We start from the raw sequence: 21,692 nt of genomic DNA, 5'->3' as shown, positions 1-21,692 counted from the left end.
AGTTTTTCGGCGTACAGGCCTCCCCAATAATATGAGCCAAACACTTTCCGCAGATAGCGATCAACATGCAACCATGGTTGATGGAAGACAAGAATAAATTAAACTCTTTTAATTTTTACTTTTGTGGTTTGATATAAAATTTGAATATTATTCAAAATGAGGGATTTTAATCTTAAAATTGTCTCATCATTTTAATTTAAAATCGTGTGCCACGAGTTTGTATGTTTGTCGGATTCATGGAACTATATTATTTAATCATATACATACATGCATACTACTATATATCACACATATCATAATATGACATTCAACAATAAATAAAGATGATCGATCACCAACAGTATTAGATCCATGTGAGCCAGACATGGATCCAGGTCCAAAACCTAGATGAATGCAGGGATGAAAATGCAACTTTTACAAGTGCTTCCAATATTTTACATGTCTTCATCTTGTGCATCAGGCCCATAATCTTCCAGTCTTGATCTCCCACTATTTCTAATAATTACATTTAAATAGCCATGGTACATAAGAGATACATCTCATTGAGTGGGAACGAGTCATAAACCAGGCCCACTTTAATAATATCAAATATTAACAAAATGAATAAAATAGTAAAATATCTTAACATACACCTAACACATTGGTCAAGCCTCTCGATCATCCTTCATGCATTTAATGTCAAATATTAACAATAATTTATTAAACAAATTTAATTAATAAATAAATCATGTATCTAATATTTTATTACTAACCACTACAATTATCAAAAAATTTAATAAATTAAATAAACATCTTTATTTAATTTACAATTAATTCAATAATAATTGATTTATTGTAAAATTCATTTTTACCATAAATAATTAAAATCATATTCTAATTATTTATTTTACAAGAAAATTATTATTTTTTCAAAAATTAATTGTTCAAAAGATAAATTAAAATAATTTTCATAAAATATCAATTTAATTCAAAGTTTTGAAAAATCAGAAAATCGTACCCTAAGACCAAATAATTCAAGCCCAATAATCAGCACAGTTCTCGAGACGTTCTCGGGCAGCCTCCCACGCTGTCCGCACAGGCCGCGCACCCGCTACGCGGACGCTCCGTTGTTCCGGGCAGATCGGATTTTTTTTCTTTTTTTTCCTTGATTTCTGGAAAAATAAATTTTTTTATGTTGCATCAATTTTATGAAAACTTTTCTTGTGTTGTTAGAAATAAATTATTCAATATGATTTAAAAAACATACGATATAGCTAGAGAACCTGTCTCTGATACCGCTGTTGGGTCATCGTTTTTCTCGTGTCTAAATAGCAGTGGAAATTTAAAAAAATTTATTTTGACAATCAAAATATTAGGACAATCGTATGATTTAAATTAAATAAACATTCATAGGGAGTTTAAATTTTATACTTTTGGTGAAAGATTGACACGGATCTAACTATTGTTAGCGGAAATAGCTCTTGATGAATTCTCTACGAACGTTTTTCGATCTACTTCTTTAATCTTCAAATCAGGTCCACGACCGGATTACTTGTTCCTCTTTTAACTTGCACTAGAAAGTATAGATGATGTTTTGCATAACGATAGAGCACAGAAGAAATCGACCCACTACCTCTTAATTAAGGTTGCCGAAACTTCTTCAACAAGAGAGAAAAATTGAGAGCATCACCGAAACTTGGGAAAAGCCGAAATTCTTTCTTGCAACAACTTTGCATGTCTCGAATGAATTTATATTAATCAGTAGAAAAATATTCTAATTAGTTCTTTAATACATCATTTAGTTAATTAATCTAACTAATTAAGTAAACTATAGATCTAAAATCCATGCCCAAAAGCTTTCGGATGATGCTTGTCCAATTAAGAATAATAATATCCTTATTTTAGTACTAATCTTTTTTACTTAATTAATCTAATTAATTAAGTTAATTAAAGATTCTTAATTATTATCCAAACATGGTGACACTCGAAAATGGTACACAACTAATCATCCAATATTATTTTCTTTGTGTGCAAGTTTTAAAATATAGCATCATGAATATTTTAATATTACATAAATCAATACCATATTTAATAAAAACTTAATGGGCTATATTTTAATTCATTAAAATATAATTTAATTATTAAAGCCCATTTGAACTTTAACAAATTAGCATGATGTTTTTATACTCTTACAAGCTCATAATCCATGATCTCATTACATTAATCTCATCATAATCCCGATCGACGATCCAACATCATCGATGTGACAATTTCAACTTATTGTTATTATGATGCACACTTTAATTTCGAGATCACCAATGTACAAATAAGATATGTGTACTCCCTTTGACTATATTAGCAGTCATGCTCTCAAAATTTGTATAAGCTTTTATAAACTTTATTTATAAGCTTATCGATTGATCATATCAAACTTATTTCTTATAAATTCAACTCATTGAATTTATTATCTCAATAGGAACAAGTAGACCAGTGCTTGTGTGACCCTCAATGGTTCAGAGATACATATAGACTCTTTGTGATTCAGGATATAATCATTTATTTGAGCTTATCCTAATTTGCCACATTCTATATATCAAATATTGATCATGAGAATGCCCGAAATCATATTTATGAATAAACTAATCGAATCATGGTAAGAGTGTCTAGTAGCATCGCCCCATGATTCCCTAGGTATCACTGATAGTGCATGCAAGAACCAGTCGATTATGATTAACGTACAGTACGGTCCCTTCATCTCATATATCACGATCGAATCTACAACCATTGGTTCATCGAGGGTTGCATAATAATTCGATAACTATGTGACACATCTTTGGCTTCTCTCGTAAATGAAATCAAATACAAATAATATACATACATATCTTCATTTTTACATAAAAATGTGCTTCTGGTTCATCGCTTGTTTATTTATTTATTTTCAAATGTTTATAAGAATTCGTTACTTTTCGGCTGTGTAAAATAATAAAATCATGAACATACAAATCAATTGGAAATTCTGGTTTTGCTATATTACTTTGTTCACACACACACACACACACACACACACACATAACCAACCACATCATTTATACTAGTTGCTATGCACACGCGATGCGTGTGTGTAAAATTTTTTTTATTATTATTGATGGACTAAAATGTAATTTGACAATTTATGGAATGACTAAATTGATATTTGAATTGTTGAAATAAAAAAGTAAAAAATAAAAGTGTGTTGAAATTAAAAACAAAAACAAAATAACAAAAATAAAAGTGTAATATTAGTATCATATAAGGGTAAAATTGGAAGAAAAAATTGGTGTCCTCCAAGGTAGTTACTATCATGTGCTCAACTTTAATATAATAATAATATAGATTAAATGTCTCACGACGATTGGATTGAGTTCTTGGAAGTTGTATTTGAGCTTGGATAATCATCTCTGATTCAACTAACATTTGAAGTAGAGTTAGATTCAAATATAATATCTTTATGTGTTGGACAATCTTACAAGCAACTCACTAATGTCTAGTAGAATTCACACTCTACGACTCTAATTGTTTTCTTGATACTTACTTCCGCTCCTGTTTTCTTAACACAACTTATTTGGCTTTGTTATTATTATTGTTGTATCAGTCAGTGGACTATCTTAAAAATTACATCATAAAATAAAAATATTAAAGAGATCCTTTTTTTTTTCAAACTTCAAGTCATTAATTGCATTTATTTGTATATGTATTTTTAATTACAGCATAATTAATTAATAGTTCGATAGCGTACACTTTATGGAGTAAATTATTGTGGGGACCCGGACGCTAATTAAGTTCTTAATCATCATTGGGACTAATTAATCAATTATAAAACAGGGTCTAAATTTTTTTTTTCTTTTTAAAATGCGGAACGTAGTGAAATCAAACTAATATACAACTCATTATAAAATAAAGTACAAGTCCTGTACCGTCTACAATTCAGTACAACTAAGTTTCAACATCTAAATATCAAGTGTTAAAACCCTATATACATCCAAGTCCGAAGTCTCCACTCTATCACAATCTCTCCTCATCTCCTGGACTCTGATCATGTCCCACCTGTTGTCATGTACACATACAAACAAGACAACAGCCGGATAATTCCGGTGAAAATATAATCCCAGTATAAATCAACGAAACATGCAATCATATAAACAAATATAAAGCCTGTAAAAGGTAACAGCAATATGTATCAAAATCTGAAACATAATCAATCACAGACTGTCGACAATGCTCGTAACTCTACAATTCAGACTAGACTCAATCCTAGTCTAGAGATCCCGATTTCCGGATGTGGTCTTCCTATATCGAATTCCGTAATACAAGGAACATTGATTCTATTTACTCGATATAACCAAATATGGTGTTCCTATATCGAATTCCGTAATAGAAGAAATTCCGATTCTATTTACTCGATATAACCAAACATCCGGTGTCCTGACCTAACCGTCATGGACTGTAGCTCTATCGTCAATATCCTATCTTGAGACATCGTGCAATGTGTCCGTGGCGATCCCGCCACTATCAGACACTTCTATCACAAGATTACTCGTCTAATACCTGCTATCTATAATTCAAGAGAACAAGTACATAAGTCAAATCAATGCAAATATCAATTCAATAAAGTAAAGTATGTGATTTAGGGAAACTCAAGTCTAAACCGACTCAAGTCGATCTCCCAATATCACATTGACTTATACCTTCCGTTTTTGTACTCTCGGTCTGTAGCAATATCAGTTCTGAACTCAAGACTGTCTCTGTAAATCTGAAACGACATATCGAGAATCATAATATCAATATTCCATTCTCAATTCAACACTGAATCTGATTAATCTGGATTCAATTCAAATCACGGCATAACGGAACAATTTCAGTATCCCCGTCACTACCATATCAACAGATAACAGTTACAATCCATAACCCATATCTAATATGATATATAGTCCAGTCATAATTCCAATCTGTCTGGTATAAATCAATATACCCTGAAAATTCATAACAATTCCATAATCAATCTGTTTCTTAATCTGACTTCGATTCTACGATGTCTAACATATCAAGAACATCATATATGAATCCTATTCAATTCTGAAAATGACATAATTTCAAAGCATGTCAAAACGTAGTAAAACTTACGTCAAGTTGTAGTCTACATTGATAGGATTACAGTACTGAAGTCAGATTACAATTCGGACGGACGGATTTCTCATAAAAGGCGTAAGGATTTTCAACACATATACAGGAACTTTTCTTTCTTTCCTTTCTACTGAAGGAACAAACGTATATATGTATATATATCCTAGGTTGCATGATAGAGAAACGTGGCACATTTTCATGTATTTTGATCAGTGCTCGAGCGGTTAATCTTTACCGCTCGGGCGCGAAGCTTTCTGTCCGAAGGTTTAACTTATCCTTCATTGGCGCTCGGGCGGTCACAAACTACCGCCCGGGCGCCACATCTTCTGCCCGAAACATGCTCCTGTTGAACATTGGCGCTCGGGCGGTTATTTTCTACTGCTCGGGCGCCAATAATTCTGTCTAAAAATTATCCAATTCATATGATTTGGCCAATCCGGTCTCGTAATAGCCCGTCTATAATTATATCAATTCATAATCAATAATCTCATATTAACATGATATAAAATCTCGGACATTACAATTATATTTAATATGCCATAGATTTTGTTCGACAATATTTTTTGTGCAACATTTAGTGAAAGATTTTTTTATAAAGATGATAATGAGACATCATTTCATAATATAGAATTAAAAGCAATTTAACCCACATAAGTTAATTTAGGAAAACATAATTGTGACATATTTAGTACGAATGATTTGACAAATTTAAAGTGAAGATACGAATTTAGACAAAAACTTGAATTGTAGTATCGTCTACTTTTCTTCTTTGACAATCCATATATATTTGTACAAAAACGATTTTAAGAGTTAATTTTGTAAGACGAATCATCGTTTGGATCACTCATAAAATAATATTATTTTTTATGTCAAAAATATGTTTTTTTTGTTGTAAATACTGACAAAATGGAATCTGAGATCGTCTAACCAAAAATTTCATCATAAATATATTAAATCCAGACAAAAGTCGGGATAGATATTCGTCAACTCTAGAAGAGCAAACACTTCATTCTCCATCTGAATTAAAAATGAGTAGATCTTTTGTGAGACGATCTCACGAATCTTTATCTGTGAGACGGATTAACCCTACCGATATTCACAATAAAAAGTAATACTATTAACATAAAAATTAATAATTTTTTATGGATGACCCAAATAAGAGATCCGTCTCACAAAATACGACCCGTGAGACCGTCTCAAACAAATTTTTGTCATTAAAAATTGGGGCCGCAGCCCTGGAGGGGAAGTTAGGCTCGACATGAGCCGATATCAACAAGTGACATCTACGAACTCCGGACCTACCACATTTTAGGTAAGTTGGCAGCTGGGAGAGGCTTGGGTTCTAAGTCAAAGTTAAAAATTTCCCCACCCACCCCTAAATTGTATTAAAAAAAATTATATTCAACTTGCATATTTTTCCATAAAATTCAATTTACAAGATAAATATAATTAAATTAATATATGGAAATCGAATATGGAGATAAGTGTCTAAGTTAAAATTAAAATAAATGAACACCAAAATATAAAGGCCTATCATTTGCAATCTGTTGAAAATATAATATTAAAATATGTATGTTGAATGTTGAATGTTGAAAATTAGGTAAAATTAAGGTGTTGAATATTGAAAATTAGTGTGTGATGATGTATGTAATGAGGTAATTTATTTTGGAATATTTGTATATGAAACTCTATAAATAGAGCACTCATTTGTGAATGAAATAACAATTGAGTTGAGAGAAAAATATTATAAAGTGTGTAGTTTGATAATTTTGAGAGTTTGAGATTTTTACTTTTTACCGTAAATTTTTACTTTTTCACAACACGTTATCAGCACGAAGCTCTAAAAGTCCTACATATTTTTCCAAGCTCCAAACAGAAGAAAAAGGTAACAAAAGTAATTATATTTATTTTACTGTTATTTGTTTATTGTGTATTTATTTAATATACAATATAATGTTATTATTAGAAATAATAAAAATAAATTTTTCATAAACTTGTTATAAATCCTGGGAGGATGTTAAGACGACATCCCACACTCCCGGCAAGGGATACGACAAGTATAAAAGCCTATAAGGTTTTTAAACAAAATAAATTATGACAGTCGTTATAATATTATGATATGATATATATAATTATTTAAACATGTCTAATATTATATATACCATATTATTACCATAAAATTATACAAATACATACATTTATTCTTTTATTCACCAACGGTCATAAACGGTAACAAAACGGCTAGTTTTTGCCCTATAAATATGATCTCTCAAACTCATTCAATCACCCCAACTTTCTCTTCTTCTCTAAAAATTATTCTTCATCAAATTTTCGGAGAAAAAAGAAGATGGCTTTCGCAAGATTATTTTTAATTATTTTAGTTATCATACTCACGAGTCTTGTATTTATCGGAGAATATCCTCCTCGTGTGTTTTCTTTATTTTTACGAATACTTGTACTTGTTGTTTATCCATTACTTTGTATTGCAATATTCATTAACTAATAAAATGCATCGTGATTTTTAGTACCACCATGGCAAACTTGACAAAGCTCGAATTCATCGCTCTTGACATTACTGGGAAAAATTATATGCCATGGACTCTAGATGTAGAAATGCATCTCGAGTCATTGGGTCTAAGCGAGACCATTAAAGAAAATGACATATGCACGTCACAAGAAAAGGCAAGAGCCATAATATTTTTACGTCGACATCTCGACGATGGATTGAAATGTGAATATCTGACTGAAAAAAATCTCATGGCTTTGTGGAAGGGATTAAAAGAAAGATTTGAACATATAAGAGAAGTTATACTTCCGACCGCCCGGGATGAATGGAATACATTAAGATTCCAAGACTTTAAAAAAGTCAGTGATTACAATTCGGCGATGTATAGAATAATCTCGCAATTGAAATTTTGTGGCCATGAGATTACTGAATCTGAGATGCTTGAAAAAACATTTTCCACATTTCATGCATCAAATATTACTCTACAGCAACAATATAGAGTACGTGGATTTGCCAGATATTCTGAACTCATCGCCTGTCTTCTTGTGGCGGAAAAGAACAACGAGCTTCTAGTGAGAAATCATCAGTCCTGACCCACTGGATCAACAGCATTTCCCGAAGTAAATGCTGTAAATAAAAATGAATTTAAACCTCGGAACCAAAATCAAATTCAAAGACAAGATTTTGGTCGAGGTCGAGGTCGAGGTCGTGGACGTGGACGTGGACGTGGATTTGGCCGTGGTCGTGGTCGAGGCCGTGGTTTTGAAAATAATAGAGATAGTTATTTTTATAACTCATCTCAAAAGAGCGCCCAAACCATCCACAGAAAAGGCATCATGAGAATACAAGTGTTAATGAGGATCACTCAAAAAGATATGAAAGTTCTTGTTACAGATGTGGTACTCCAGGACATTGGTCCAAAGTTTGTCGAGCCCCTGAGCACCTTTGTAAACTTTATAAAGAATCATTAAAGGGGAAAGAAAAGGAGACCAACTTCACTGAACGCAGTGACCGTTTGAGTGATTCAACTCATCTTGATGCTGGTGATTTTATGAATGATTTCTCTGGAAATGATGTTGGTGGGATAGAAATGAACAATTTTGATGCTGCAGATTTTCTAAATGATTTTTCTGAAAATGAACAATATAGTGGTAGAATATAAATGTACAATAATTTGTTTTCATGTATTCATAGAATAATGTTTTATTGTATAATTATGATATGTGTTATATTTAAATATATATTGCCAGTAATTTATTTCATTGCATATTTTTTTTTTTGAAGTTCAAATATGGAAAATGCAATGAGCAAAACTGAAGTTTGCATACCCGATAGTGGTACAACGCACACTATACTCCGAGATAAAAGATATTTCTTGGAACTAAAACCAACAAAAACAACGGTGAATACAATATCAGGTCCTGTAGACTTGATTAAAGGATGTGGTAAAGCACAATTTTTGTTACCTAATGGTACAAAATTTTTGATCAATGATGCTTTATATTCACCACAATCGAAAAGAAATTTGTTGAGTTTTAATGATATATATTCCCATGGGTATGATACTCAAACAATGAATGAAGGGAATGAGAAATATATGTGTCTTATCACATATAAATCAGGAAAGAAATATGTGATTGAAAAATTACCAATGCTCCCTACTGGATTGCATTATACACATATAAGTCCCATTGAATCAAACATGGTAGTTGATAATTCTTCGATATTAACCAATTGGCATGATCGATTGGGACATCCTGGTTCAACAATGATGCGAAGAATTATAGAAAATACACATGGTCATCCGTTGAAAGACCAGAAGATCTTTCAGAATAATAAGTTTCAATGTAAAGCTTGTTCTCTCGGAAAACTTATTATAAGACCATCACCAGGCAAAATCCAAACTGAATCACCAATGTTTCTTGAACGTATTCAGGGTGATATTTGTGGACCAATCCATCCACCATGTGGACCATTCAGATACTTTATGGTATTGATTGATGCCTCCAGCAGATGGTCACATGTATGTTTATTATCAACTCGAAATGTTGCATTTGCAAGATTACTTGCTCAAATAATAAAATTGAGAAATCAATTTCCCGATTATACAATCAAGAAAATTAGACTTGATAATGCTGGTGAATTTACTTCCCAGACTTTCAATGATTATTGTATGTCTATGGGAATCATTGTTGAGCATCCTGTTGCTCATGTACATACACAGAATGGATTGGCTGAATCATTGATTAAACGTCTGCAAATGATTGCTAGACCAATGATTATGAAAACAAAACTCCCTATTTCTATATGGGGACATGAAATTTTACATGCCGCTGCATTAATTCGCATCAGACCAAGTGCATATCATAAATACTCCCCAATACAGCTTGCATTTGGTAAAGAACCAGACATTTCTCATCTGAGAATTTTTGGATGTATGGTGTATGTGCCTATTGCACCACCGCAACGAAAGAAAATGGGACCTCAAAGAAAGGTTGGAATTTATATCGGTTATGATAGTCCATCAATCATTCGATATCTTGAACCTCAGACAGGAGACGTGTTCACAGCACGTTTTGCTGATTGTCATTTTAATGAGGAAATCTTCCCAATGTTAGGGGGAGAACAGAAACATACCGAAAAGGAAATTACGTGGTATGTATCATCATTGTTACATATGGATCCAAGAACAAAACAATGTGAAAAGGATGTACAGCAGATTGTGCACTTGCAAAGAATAGCAAATCAAATACCAGATGCATTTGCAGACACAAAAGGGGTAACTAAATCATATATACATGCTGCAAATGCCCCTGCTCGAATTGAAATTCCAAAGAAACAAATGGAAGATACTCATGATGTCATTAAACGCCTGAAGCGTGGAAGGCCAGTCGGTTCCAAGGATAAAAATCCTCGTAAAAGAAAATTCATAGAGAAACACGATGATCACAAAATAAAGAATGATGTTTCTGAAGAAACACATGATGATCACAAAATAGAGAATGGTGTTCTTGAAGAAACACATGATGATGAAAATGTTCTGTCAGAACCACAAACTGACGAGAATCATGAAATCTCTATCAATTACATTAATACTGGAAAAATATGGAACCGAAAAGATATAGAAGAAATTGATGATATATTTTCTTATAATGTGGCAATCGACATCATAAATGATAACGAAGATCATGAACCAAAATCTTTTGGTGAATGTAAAAATCGGCAGGATTGGATAAAATGGAAAGATGCCATCCAGGTTGAATTGGATTCGCTAAATAAACGTAATGTTTTTGGACCTATAGTCCTTACACCTGAAGTTGTAAAACCTGTTGGATACAAATGGGTTTTTATTCGAAAGCGAAATGAGAAAAATGAAATAGTAAGATATAAAGCTCGACTTGTTGCACAAGGTTTTTCTCAAAGGCCTGGAATTGATTATGAAGAAACGTATTCTCCTGTGATGGATGCAATTACGTTTCGGTATTTGATTAGCTTGGCGGTATCTGAAAATTTAGAAATGCATCTTATGGATGTTGTTACAGCTTACTTATATGGATCACTTGATAGTAATATATATATGAAAATCCCTGAAGGATTTAAGATGCCTGAAGCACAAAGTTCAAAACCCAGAGAATGTTATTCTGTGAAATTACAAAGATCATTATATGGGTTAAAGCAATCCGGCCGAATGTGGTATAATCGGCTAAGTGATCACTTGATGAAGAAGGGATATGTAAATAATTCAATATGCCCTTGTGTTTTCATTAAGAAAACAACATCCGGATGCGTAATTATTGCTGTATATGTTGACGATTTAAACATCATTGGAACGAGTAAGGAAATTCAAGAAGTTGTGTCATACTTGAAGGAAGAATTTGAAATGAAGGATCTTGGAAAAACCAAGTATTGTCTGGGTTTGCAAATTGAACAAAAAGAATGTGGAATGTTTGTTCACCAGACAAATTATACAGAAAAGATCCTTAAACGTTTTAATATGGATAAATCAAATCCTTTAAGTATTCCAATGGTTGTTAGATCATTAAACATAGAAAAGGATCAATTCCGTCCATGTGAAGATGATGAAGATATTCTTGGTCCAGAAGTACCATATCTAAGTGCCATCGGTGCCCTTATGTACCTTACAAATTGTACAAGGCCTGATATATCTTTTGCCGCGAATCTGTTGGCAAGATTTAGCACATATCCAACAAAGAGACACTGGAATGGAATTAAACATATATTCCGTTATCTACGAGGAACGACAGACTTGGGACTTTTGTATTCAAAAGATGCTAATCCAAGTATAATTGGTTATGCTGATGCTGGATACTTATCTGATCCACATAAGGCACGTTCCCAAACTGGATATGTATTTACTCGTGGAGGCACTGCAATTTCTTGGCGTTCACAGAAACAAACACTAGTAACAACTTCATCAAATCATGCCGAGATTATTGCACTACATGAAGCAAGCCGTGAATGTGTGTGGTTAAAATCAATGACCCAACATATCCAAATCTCATGTGGATTATCATTCGACGAGAAACCTGTGATACTATATGAAGATAATGCTGCATGTGTTGCTCAAATGAAAGAAGGATACATAAAAAGCGACAGAACTAAACATATTCCTACTAAGTTCTTCGCATTCACCAAGTAGCTTGAGAAGAATAAATGTATTGATGTTCGTCACATTCGATCAAGTGAAAACTCATTAGATCTCTTCACAAAGGCACTTCCTACGTCAATATTCAGAAAGCACATATATAATATTGGGATGCGCAATCTACGAAATTTGTGAAGAACTGTTCATGTCAACATCAGGGGGAGTTTACGTGACTGCACTCTTTTTCCCTTACTATGGTTTTTATCCCAATGGGTTTTTCCAAGTAAGGTTTTTAACGAGGCAGTATAAAAACACGTAATGAAGACAATCATTATGATCATCATCACAAGGGGGAGTGTTGAAAATATAATATTAAAATATGTATGTTGAATGTTGAATGTTGAAAATTAGGTAAAATTAGGTGTTGAATATTGAAAATTAGTGTGTGATGATGTATGTAATGAGGTAATTTATTTTGGAATATTTGTATATGAAACTCTATAAATAGAGCACTCATTTGTGAATGAAATAACAATTGAGTTGAGAGAAAAATATTATAAAGTGTGTAGTTTGATAATTTTGAGAGTTTGAGATTTTTACTTTTTACCGTAAATTTTTACTTTTTCACAACACAATCCACTTTATAATACTCAACTAGAAAAAAACGAAAACAAATTTTTTCATAAAGTAAAATATACAGACACTGCAATATAAAACAAAATACAAATGATAATTCGCATATTTGAATTAGATAATCTGGAACACTACACGATATCCTCAGTCAATATTATCGATTTTAATTGGAGTGATTTCATCGGTCGTCCGACCAAACGGGCAAAGAACAGCATCTGCTGTTCCAGAGTGAACTTTATATTTTCGGCCTGCAAATTTACAATTATTCATCATCAATGTCCTTCCATCGAAATACAATCTACAAACAACGTACCTTGCGAAAACCATGTTGCTTTCCTTCGTATTCCACGAGTGCCACTGGCAACCCTTTCTCCTTCCATGCTTGATAGATTTTTCGAGCTTGATTCGGAGGGACGACCTGTGAAATCAGACGATTGGGGATCTTTTAAAGAATTCCTCTTCACTTCCTGGAATAATTCAAGTAGTATCCGGAGGAGAATTAGTAAAAATTCATGATAAAAAAAACTAAAAAAGAAGATGACAGAAATTTCGAAAACACCATATTAATATTCAGTTATTACCTACAAGATTGTCGAGGTAGCGAGATTCAAATTTGTGAGTGTCGGCTCGCAAAGAATCTAAATCAGCAACCTGTTTCTTAAGAAGCATAGAGTTGCAAAAACTTTGATCCAAATACCCGACATGTTTAAAAAATAGACTAATCTCCAAAATAGGATCCAAGAAAATGTCATTCAGGAATCTCGAATCCTTGCCAAGTTTGATTGCATTATACAAAATGCGCAACAAATTAAAGTCTGGTGAGAGGAAAATATATATGATGCTATCTTCAACCAAATTGTAGCACTCACACCATACAAGGATGCTCCAGCTTTGGATGTTTCTCTGAATGCAAGTGCCGCCAGGGTCGTGTATCCACCAGCAGAACCCCCAGTAATACATAGTCGGTTGCCATCAACTTTTCCACAATCAACCTGTGAAACCAAACCATATTATTGCCACAAAAAGAAAATCTGCAGTTTCCCACATTATTCGGACATAAGTTTGATTATTTTTATCTTACCAAAAACTTGGCACAGCTACAAAAAATTGAGACGTGAGGAAGATAAGGTTCAAACAAAATACCAGTACTTCCACCATAGTTAACATCCACCAAAGCCCAACCACGACTGGTCCAATACTGGATATTGAGATTTAGAATACCACGAGTCTCAGCTCTAGGTCCTACTGTATGTTACATAATAGGAGATTGATGTTTTCAGTAGAATTAAGAATCATATATATCTATTTTAAAAAATTCTCATAGAACCACCAATATTGACAAGGCAGGTAGAGATTTGATTTTTCATCTTTCTTTTATCGTCAACAAACAGTTTTCAAAACTGTGCAAAGTTTCTTCGTGGCGAACAAAATTTGAAAATAACAAGTCACCAAAGACAAGATCAAAGGGCACAGGGGAGAAAATAAAGGACAGAAGTGCATAGGTGCACTATCTTATGCTTTTTGAATTTGATCTTCTAAAGCCACCTGCAAAGAAAAAATACAATGCTCGATAATGAAAACAAAATAGTTAAAATATTATATTGCAATCGTTATCCCAAATTGCTAAAACATTTTCAGGGTTTCAAAAGAAAGAAAACCATTTTGAGAGAGAGAATAATGAAGTACTGCCAGTTTACTGATCTCAGGTAGAATCTATGAAGCAAATTTGCTTCAAGCTTCCATTAAAATCCGGGGTAATGCCCATTTTCGTCCTTTTCGTTACCCGCTTTTCCCATTTCAGTCCTTCATGATTGTTGACTGATTAATTAATCCTTAATGTTTTTAAAATACGCCCGAATTGGTCCCTGCCGTTGCCCCGACGTTAAGATTAACGTTGACTCGCATCACGTGCTACTCACATGCCGATTTCTTTATGAAGGCAGTAAGTCGAGTATTTCTTCTGAAAATTACTCCCCCACCTGTTCAAGAACCCTAATCCCCAAATCAAACGCCGGTAGGAAAGGGAATGTCGAACTCGAAGAAAATGTAGCAATTCCAGATTCGTTGATTCCATTACAACATCTGCCATGGTAAAGGCTTCTAATTATTTTCCATGATTTTGTTGTTTAAAATGTAGCAATTTATTTTGTTTAAAAACCTTATAGGCTTTTATACTTGTCGTATCCCTTACCGGGAGTGTGGGATGTCGTCTTAACATCCTCCCAGGATTTATAACAAGTTTATGAAAAATTTATTTTTATTATTTCTAATAATAACATTATATTGTATATTAAATAAATACACAATAAATAAATAACAGTAAAATAAATATTATTACTTTTTGTTTAAAAACCGTATAGGCTTTTATACTTGTCGTATCCCTTACCGGGAGTGTGGGATGTCGTCTTAACATCCTCCCAGGATTTATAACAAGTTTTATGAAAAATTTATTTTTATTATTTCTAATAATAACATTATATTGTATATTAAATAAATACACAATAAATAAATAACAGTAAAATAAATATTATTACTTTTGTTACCTTTTTCTTCTGTTTGGAGCTTGGAATAGTATGTAGGACTTTTAGAGCTTCGTGCTGATAACGTGTTGTGAAAAAGTAAAAATTTATGGTAAAAAGTAAAAATCTCAAACTCTCAAAATTTACCAAACTACACACTTTATAATATTTTTCTCTCTACTCAATTATGATTTTCTTCACAAATGAGAGATCTATTTATAGAGTTTCATTACACATAATCCAAAAATAAAATACATCATTACCTACATCATCACACACAAATTTCTAACTTTACAACTCTTATTTTCAACATTCAAATATTCAACTTATTACTTTTCCATATTAAAATATATTATTTCAACAGAATCAAATTAATTAAAAATGAAATAGCTTTTGTTAAATAATGTGGACACATTCAATAAGTACCTAACAAAAGTTGAAAATGTTCGAGTAAAAATCTTTTGGATAACCACAGACAATTTTTCAGAAGTCAACATATTAAATTTCATTCAAATTCTGAGTCTAATTATTTGGTACACGTTGCCTTCCACGTTAATGAATCCACCACCATATTTAATTTATACGTTGTATTTTTCAAAGAAAGAAATTAATTAATGGTAATCAGTGGCAACATGATATTAATTCATTGAATTAGTATACAAAATCAGAAGAAATTAAAAAAAAATGATGACAAAATACAATTATTAAAGAAATTATTTCAAGGATAAACCTGAATAAACAGTGGTGAGGATTGCTGATGAATCGAACTCGAAACCGAACGCGATCTCATGGACAAATTCTTCTGTTTCTTGGAAGATGGTGGGTTTTTTGTGGACGCAGAGCGGTTTAAATGGTCAAGAATATCGCTGTTGTTCTGCAGGTGATGCTTGTAAAGCATGGACGCAATTTGGGCTTGTTGTTTGATGTAAGAATCGTCGAAAATCTGATCGGATTTCGTCGAGGAAGACGGAGGGGATGGCTCCTTTTTCCTCGAACTTTTGAAGGAAGAAGGTGACATCCATGGCGGAAGAAGATCGAAGGATGATGATGGAGGTTTGGGTGTTCTCTGAGGTGGTTGAGAGAAACATGTGAATGAGTTTCCCATTGCATGAACATTGTGTTTTGTGTGAGGCTTATGGGTTTTATACTTATCAATGTAAGGGTGTTTTTGTCATTTCACTAAGTGATAAAAAATATTTTATTATCAATTTATTTAGATTAGACAGAAATAAATAAAAACTTTTCCTTCCTATTTTCAACTATATATATAGTTGAGTATTTTTTTTTATGACATGGTATTTGCAGATACTATTTTTCGGAAATTAGTCACACTATAATCCAGATAACTAACTTTTATATTCCATAAAACTTTAATGTAAAAACTTGTGTGAAACGGTCTCACAAATCGTATTTTGTGAGACGGATCTCTTATTTTAGGTCATCCATGAAAAGTATTACTTTTTATGCTAATAATATTACTTTTTATTGTGAATATCGGTAGGATTGACATGTCTCACAGATAAAGATTCGTAAAATCATCTCACAACAGACCTACTCAAACTTTAATATAAAAGTACACAAGGATTAAAATATAAATTTTAATTTAAAGAAATATATATAGTAATTATAATAATGGGTGCCCATTCCCTCACTCAATTGCACAGCAGTGCAGGTGGCAATGTTGAAAACACAAAATTGTTGACAAAAGGAAACTTCGACATTATGGGAAAATAATAATAATAATAATAATAATAATAATAATAATAATAATAATAATAATAATAATATAACATTGACTAGGTCTCATGTGAGATTATCTCACAGATCTTAATTTGTAGACGGGTCAACCCTATAGATATTCACGACAAAATTAATACTTTTAGCATAAAAAGTAATACATTTTCATGGATAACCCAAATAAGAGGTCTGTCTCACAAATAAGACCCGTGAGACCGTTTCAATTTTTGCCTATAACATATCACATCACAAAACCAAGTCAAAGATAGCAACGTCTCCGACAGCAAATTTTAAAGTTTTAGATTGTCTTGAACCGTCGGATTCCTTCTTTCAAGAAATTCGACTTTTCGGTGAAATTTTGTACTCCTTTTCTGTCCAGATCGACAAAATTTTCTTTACATCAATCTTCTTGTTATTCTTTCCTGATATTAGATTACACTTCAGTTAGTAGATTTTATATTTAAGAAATTAATAATATAACTTATTGTTGCGTGATGAGATTCAACATCCTTACATCATCTCGCGTTTGACTCAAGTTTTACGACAATTATTTATAATGTTATTTTTATAAAATATCCCAATTTTATTTTTTTCCCTAAAAAATAAAATTGTATAGTATGTTTTTTTTTTCAATTGTGATTCTCTGTATTATTAAAATTGAATTGTAGTTCTATATGCTATTAATTTATGATAATTTTAGTAATTTTTAATCGGGCATACTGATGCACATACGAACATCACATCGGTATCAGGTCAACACTATGTCGGCCACTTCGAAATATGGCAAAATTTTAAGAAAAAAACAAAATGACATATTAAAATTAAATTTGACAACATGAATCAATACCAAATCTTAATTAATAAATAAACACAAACAAAGTTACAATTTTCCCCACTAATATGCAGAAAAACGAATTAGAAGCAACAAATCAATTTTAATTCTTCTTAGTTAAAAAAAAAAACCCTAATGTTTGGAATTAGCAACCCAAAACATACGGGCTTCGAGAGTTGGGCCATGATTTTCTTTCTTTCAATTACTTTTTCCTGAATTGAGTAATAGCAGTTATTCAATTTTTTTTTAGAGATTATACATATACAATGCAGTTAGGATAAAACACAAGTTTAGACGATGATGAATGAAATTACTTAACAGTGTCAACAGATTTTATAAATCAAACTGTGTTAGCAGCTTGAAGTAATTTTCCAACCAAACTAAGTGATTCGAGCAACTAAAAGTAATAAAGTGCGAAAACAACTCAATAGACAAATTGAACAAAATTTACTCATAAGATAATATCGTGAATGACAGAAAGTAAAGAGATTCAGGAGTTTTTTTATGAAGCTCGAAGACAAAGCTTCTAAGTTTCCGATTTTTCTGTTTCTAGTATGATTCCACTGGAACATTTGATTAATGCAACATTTGTACAAAACCCACTTCAGCTCGGTCCAACAACTCTTTGAGCTAAAAAATTTCGATTTGTTTAGAAACAGATTTTCTGACAGTTACAAGTTTCATACTACTCTATTCAGTTCAATTATATACATGATGAGTGATAATAAAACAAGTGCACAAAGTGATCCGAAAATGATATGGTATTAAGCATGTGCAGGTCATCTTGGTATGATGTAATTTTTGAGAGGTGCTAATAAGGATCCAGAAAATTCTCATAACTACGCAAAGATTTAGGCATAGTTTGGTACATGGGATAAGAGAGGGATTGATAAACAATCCTCCTTATCCCATGTTTGGTACCTTTTTAAAAAACTCATGATAATATCATGGGCCCTTGATAAATATTTTTTTAGAAGGATAAAATATCCCTAATAGAAGGTGTGATAATTTTAATCAAATGATAAAATACACTACAAATGACTTAATTACCTTCAATTTATAAATGATTTTTTATAAATTTATGCTAGTAGGTAGAAATTAAAATCAAATAAATATTTTATTTATTTTTATATATTATATAATATGATAATTATATAAATGATTTCGAGATAATTATATAAATAATTTTTATAAATCTCGATAAAATTATTATTATCACTCGATTAACCTTAAAAATTCATATTTGACTTGACTCAAAAAATCAAGGGCTCAATTATCATATTATATAGTATATAAAATTAGGTAAAAATAAATAAATCATGCAAGTACTATCGACACATGTACAGATAAAAAATATGAACTCAAGCAACAACTTTGAAATTATAAAATTTATTATGATAAGGTTAATTTTGTCATTACAATCTAATATATAAATTTAATCACTCTTATTAAAATCATACCAAACATTAAATATAATATCCTACACCTTATTTATCCTTAACTTATCCTTATATTATATATCGCATGTTTATCCTATCATGTGTACCAAACTATGTCTTAGAGTATAAGTTATCTTCAACATTTCTTATGCATTTTCCTTTCATAAATAATGATTCCAACGTTAATAAATACGAATAGTACTCACAGATGTAATAGATTCCAGACAATGCATTAGAGAATATCACATGTCCTTGTCTTTCCGGATATAATAGTGGGAAATAACTTTCCATGGACACTAGATAGATAATGATAATCAACCGATTTTTAATTCTTTTACGAAGAGAGAATATTTATACTTGCTGATTGAATTCAAATTAAAATATCAGATAATTGTCTTTTGTACGCATATAATGTTTTCAGATTAGCTCAATGATCAGATCAAATGGTCTAACTGATTTAGCTCAATTTATCTAAACGGGTCATTCGATTCTAAACTTGAAAATCTTGAAAAATTGAGTCGCTATTGGAATTACACTTCCTTCTCAAATTATTTTGATAAAAATAACTGAAAACAAAATCGCCATATGTTACAATAAATTTTTATATATCTTTCTGTATCTTATCAATTTTGAATATCCATCGAGAACTACCATAATACTATAGTATATTTTCAACAATACCAAGAATAAATTTATTTTTACTCAAACGAAACATGTTTTATGCTTATCGATATACTGATATGGAAACAGAATAATGCTTGCTGATTATTTTAAAATAATTTTAAGATATAAGATATGGATTTTTATTTTATAAATTTCTCTCTCACTATTTTGATATTTCCATCACCCTCTGATGAAAAAGAGAAATCGTATCTCCTTAGTGGGCACGTAGAGTCCAATTAGACAATTATAATCCCGAATAATATCAGCCAATTATAATTTCTAAAAGGTAGAATCCAATTGCATCCATATGCAACCTCTGCGTGTTTCGCCTCATATTTAATAAGGACCCAATAATATGACGTCTTTTATTTTCATGTGTCAAACCAACCCATCAATATTGAATTGTAATGGACGGTCGTCATAAGTTCTCCAAATAATATGAGCTGAAGTCATGGGAGCTCCACTCAATTCACATCATATGTCCGGTGGAAGTCCAGTTTTTCGGCGTACAGGCCTCCCCAATAATATGAGCCAAACACTTTCCGCAGATAGCGATCAACATGCAACCATGGTTGATGGAAGACAAGAATAAATTAAACTCTTTTAATTTTTACTTTTGTGGTTTGATATAAAATTTGAATATTATTCAAAATGAGGGATTTTAATCTTAAAATTGTCTCATCATTTTAATTTAAAATCGTGTGCCACGAGTTTGTATGTTTGCCGGATTCATGGAACTATATTATTTAATCATATACATACATGCATACTACTATATATCACATATATCATAATATGATATTCAACAATAAATAAAGATGATCGATCACCAACAGTATTAGATCCACGTGAGCCAGACATGGATCCAGGTCCAAAACCTAGGTGAATGCAGGGATGAAAATGCAACTTTTACAAGTGCTTCCAATATTTTACATGTCTTCATCTTGTGCATCAGGCCCATAATCTTCCAGTCTTGATCTCCCACTATTTCTAATAATTACATTTAAATAGCCATGGTACATAAGAGATACATCTCATGGAGTGGGAACGAGTAATAAACCAGGTCCACTTTAATAATATCAAATATTAACAAAATGAATAAAATAATAAAATATCCTAACATACACCTAACACATTGGTCAAGCCTCTCGATCATCCTTCATGCATTTAATGTCAAATATTAACAATAATTTATTAAACAAATTTAATTAATTGATAAATCATGTATCTAATATTTTATTACTAACCACTACAATTATCAAAAAATTTAATAAATTAAATAAACATCTTTATTTAATTTACAATTAATTCAATAATAATTGATTTATTGTAAAATTCATTTTTACCATAAATAATTAAAATCATATTCTAATTATTTATTTTACAAGAAAATTATTATATTTTCAAAAATTAATTGTTCAAAAGATAAATTAAAATAATTTTCATAAAATATCAATTTAATCCAAAGTTTTGAAAAATCAGAAAATCGCACCATAAGACCAAATAATTCAAGCCCAATAATCAGCACAGTTCTCGAGACGTTCTCGGGCAGCCTCCCACGCTGTCCGCACAGGCCGCGCACCCGCTGCGCGGACGCTCCGTTGTTCCGGGCAGATCG

General features: G+C 31.7%; 1 long non-coding RNA gene across 1 annotated transcript; it reads right to left on the bottom strand.

Moving 5' to 3' along the window:
- Positions 1–6,448: 6,448 nt before the first annotated feature.
- On the bottom strand, positions 6,449–16,514 carry LOC140807565 (uncharacterized). Its single transcript, XR_012112717.1, has 8 exons — positions 16,134–16,514; positions 15,428–15,481; positions 13,966–14,966; positions 13,754–13,876; positions 13,466–13,535; positions 13,198–13,351; positions 12,902–13,132; positions 6,449–6,463 (listed from the first exon to the last, which is right to left on the bottom strand). It is a non-coding gene; the product is annotated as an uncharacterized lncRNA (long non-coding RNA).
- Positions 16,515–21,692: the final 5,178 nt, after the last annotated feature.

This window comes from Primulina eburnea, chromosome 12, assembly GCF_022965805.1.
Source record: "Primulina eburnea isolate SZY01 chromosome 12, ASM2296580v1, whole genome shotgun sequence".
NCBI classification, from domain to species: Eukaryota; Viridiplantae; Streptophyta; class Magnoliopsida; order Lamiales; family Gesneriaceae; genus Primulina; species Primulina eburnea.
The sequence above is the reverse complement of the archived record's forward strand: the minus strand, read 5'-3'. Positions and strand labels throughout refer to the sequence as shown.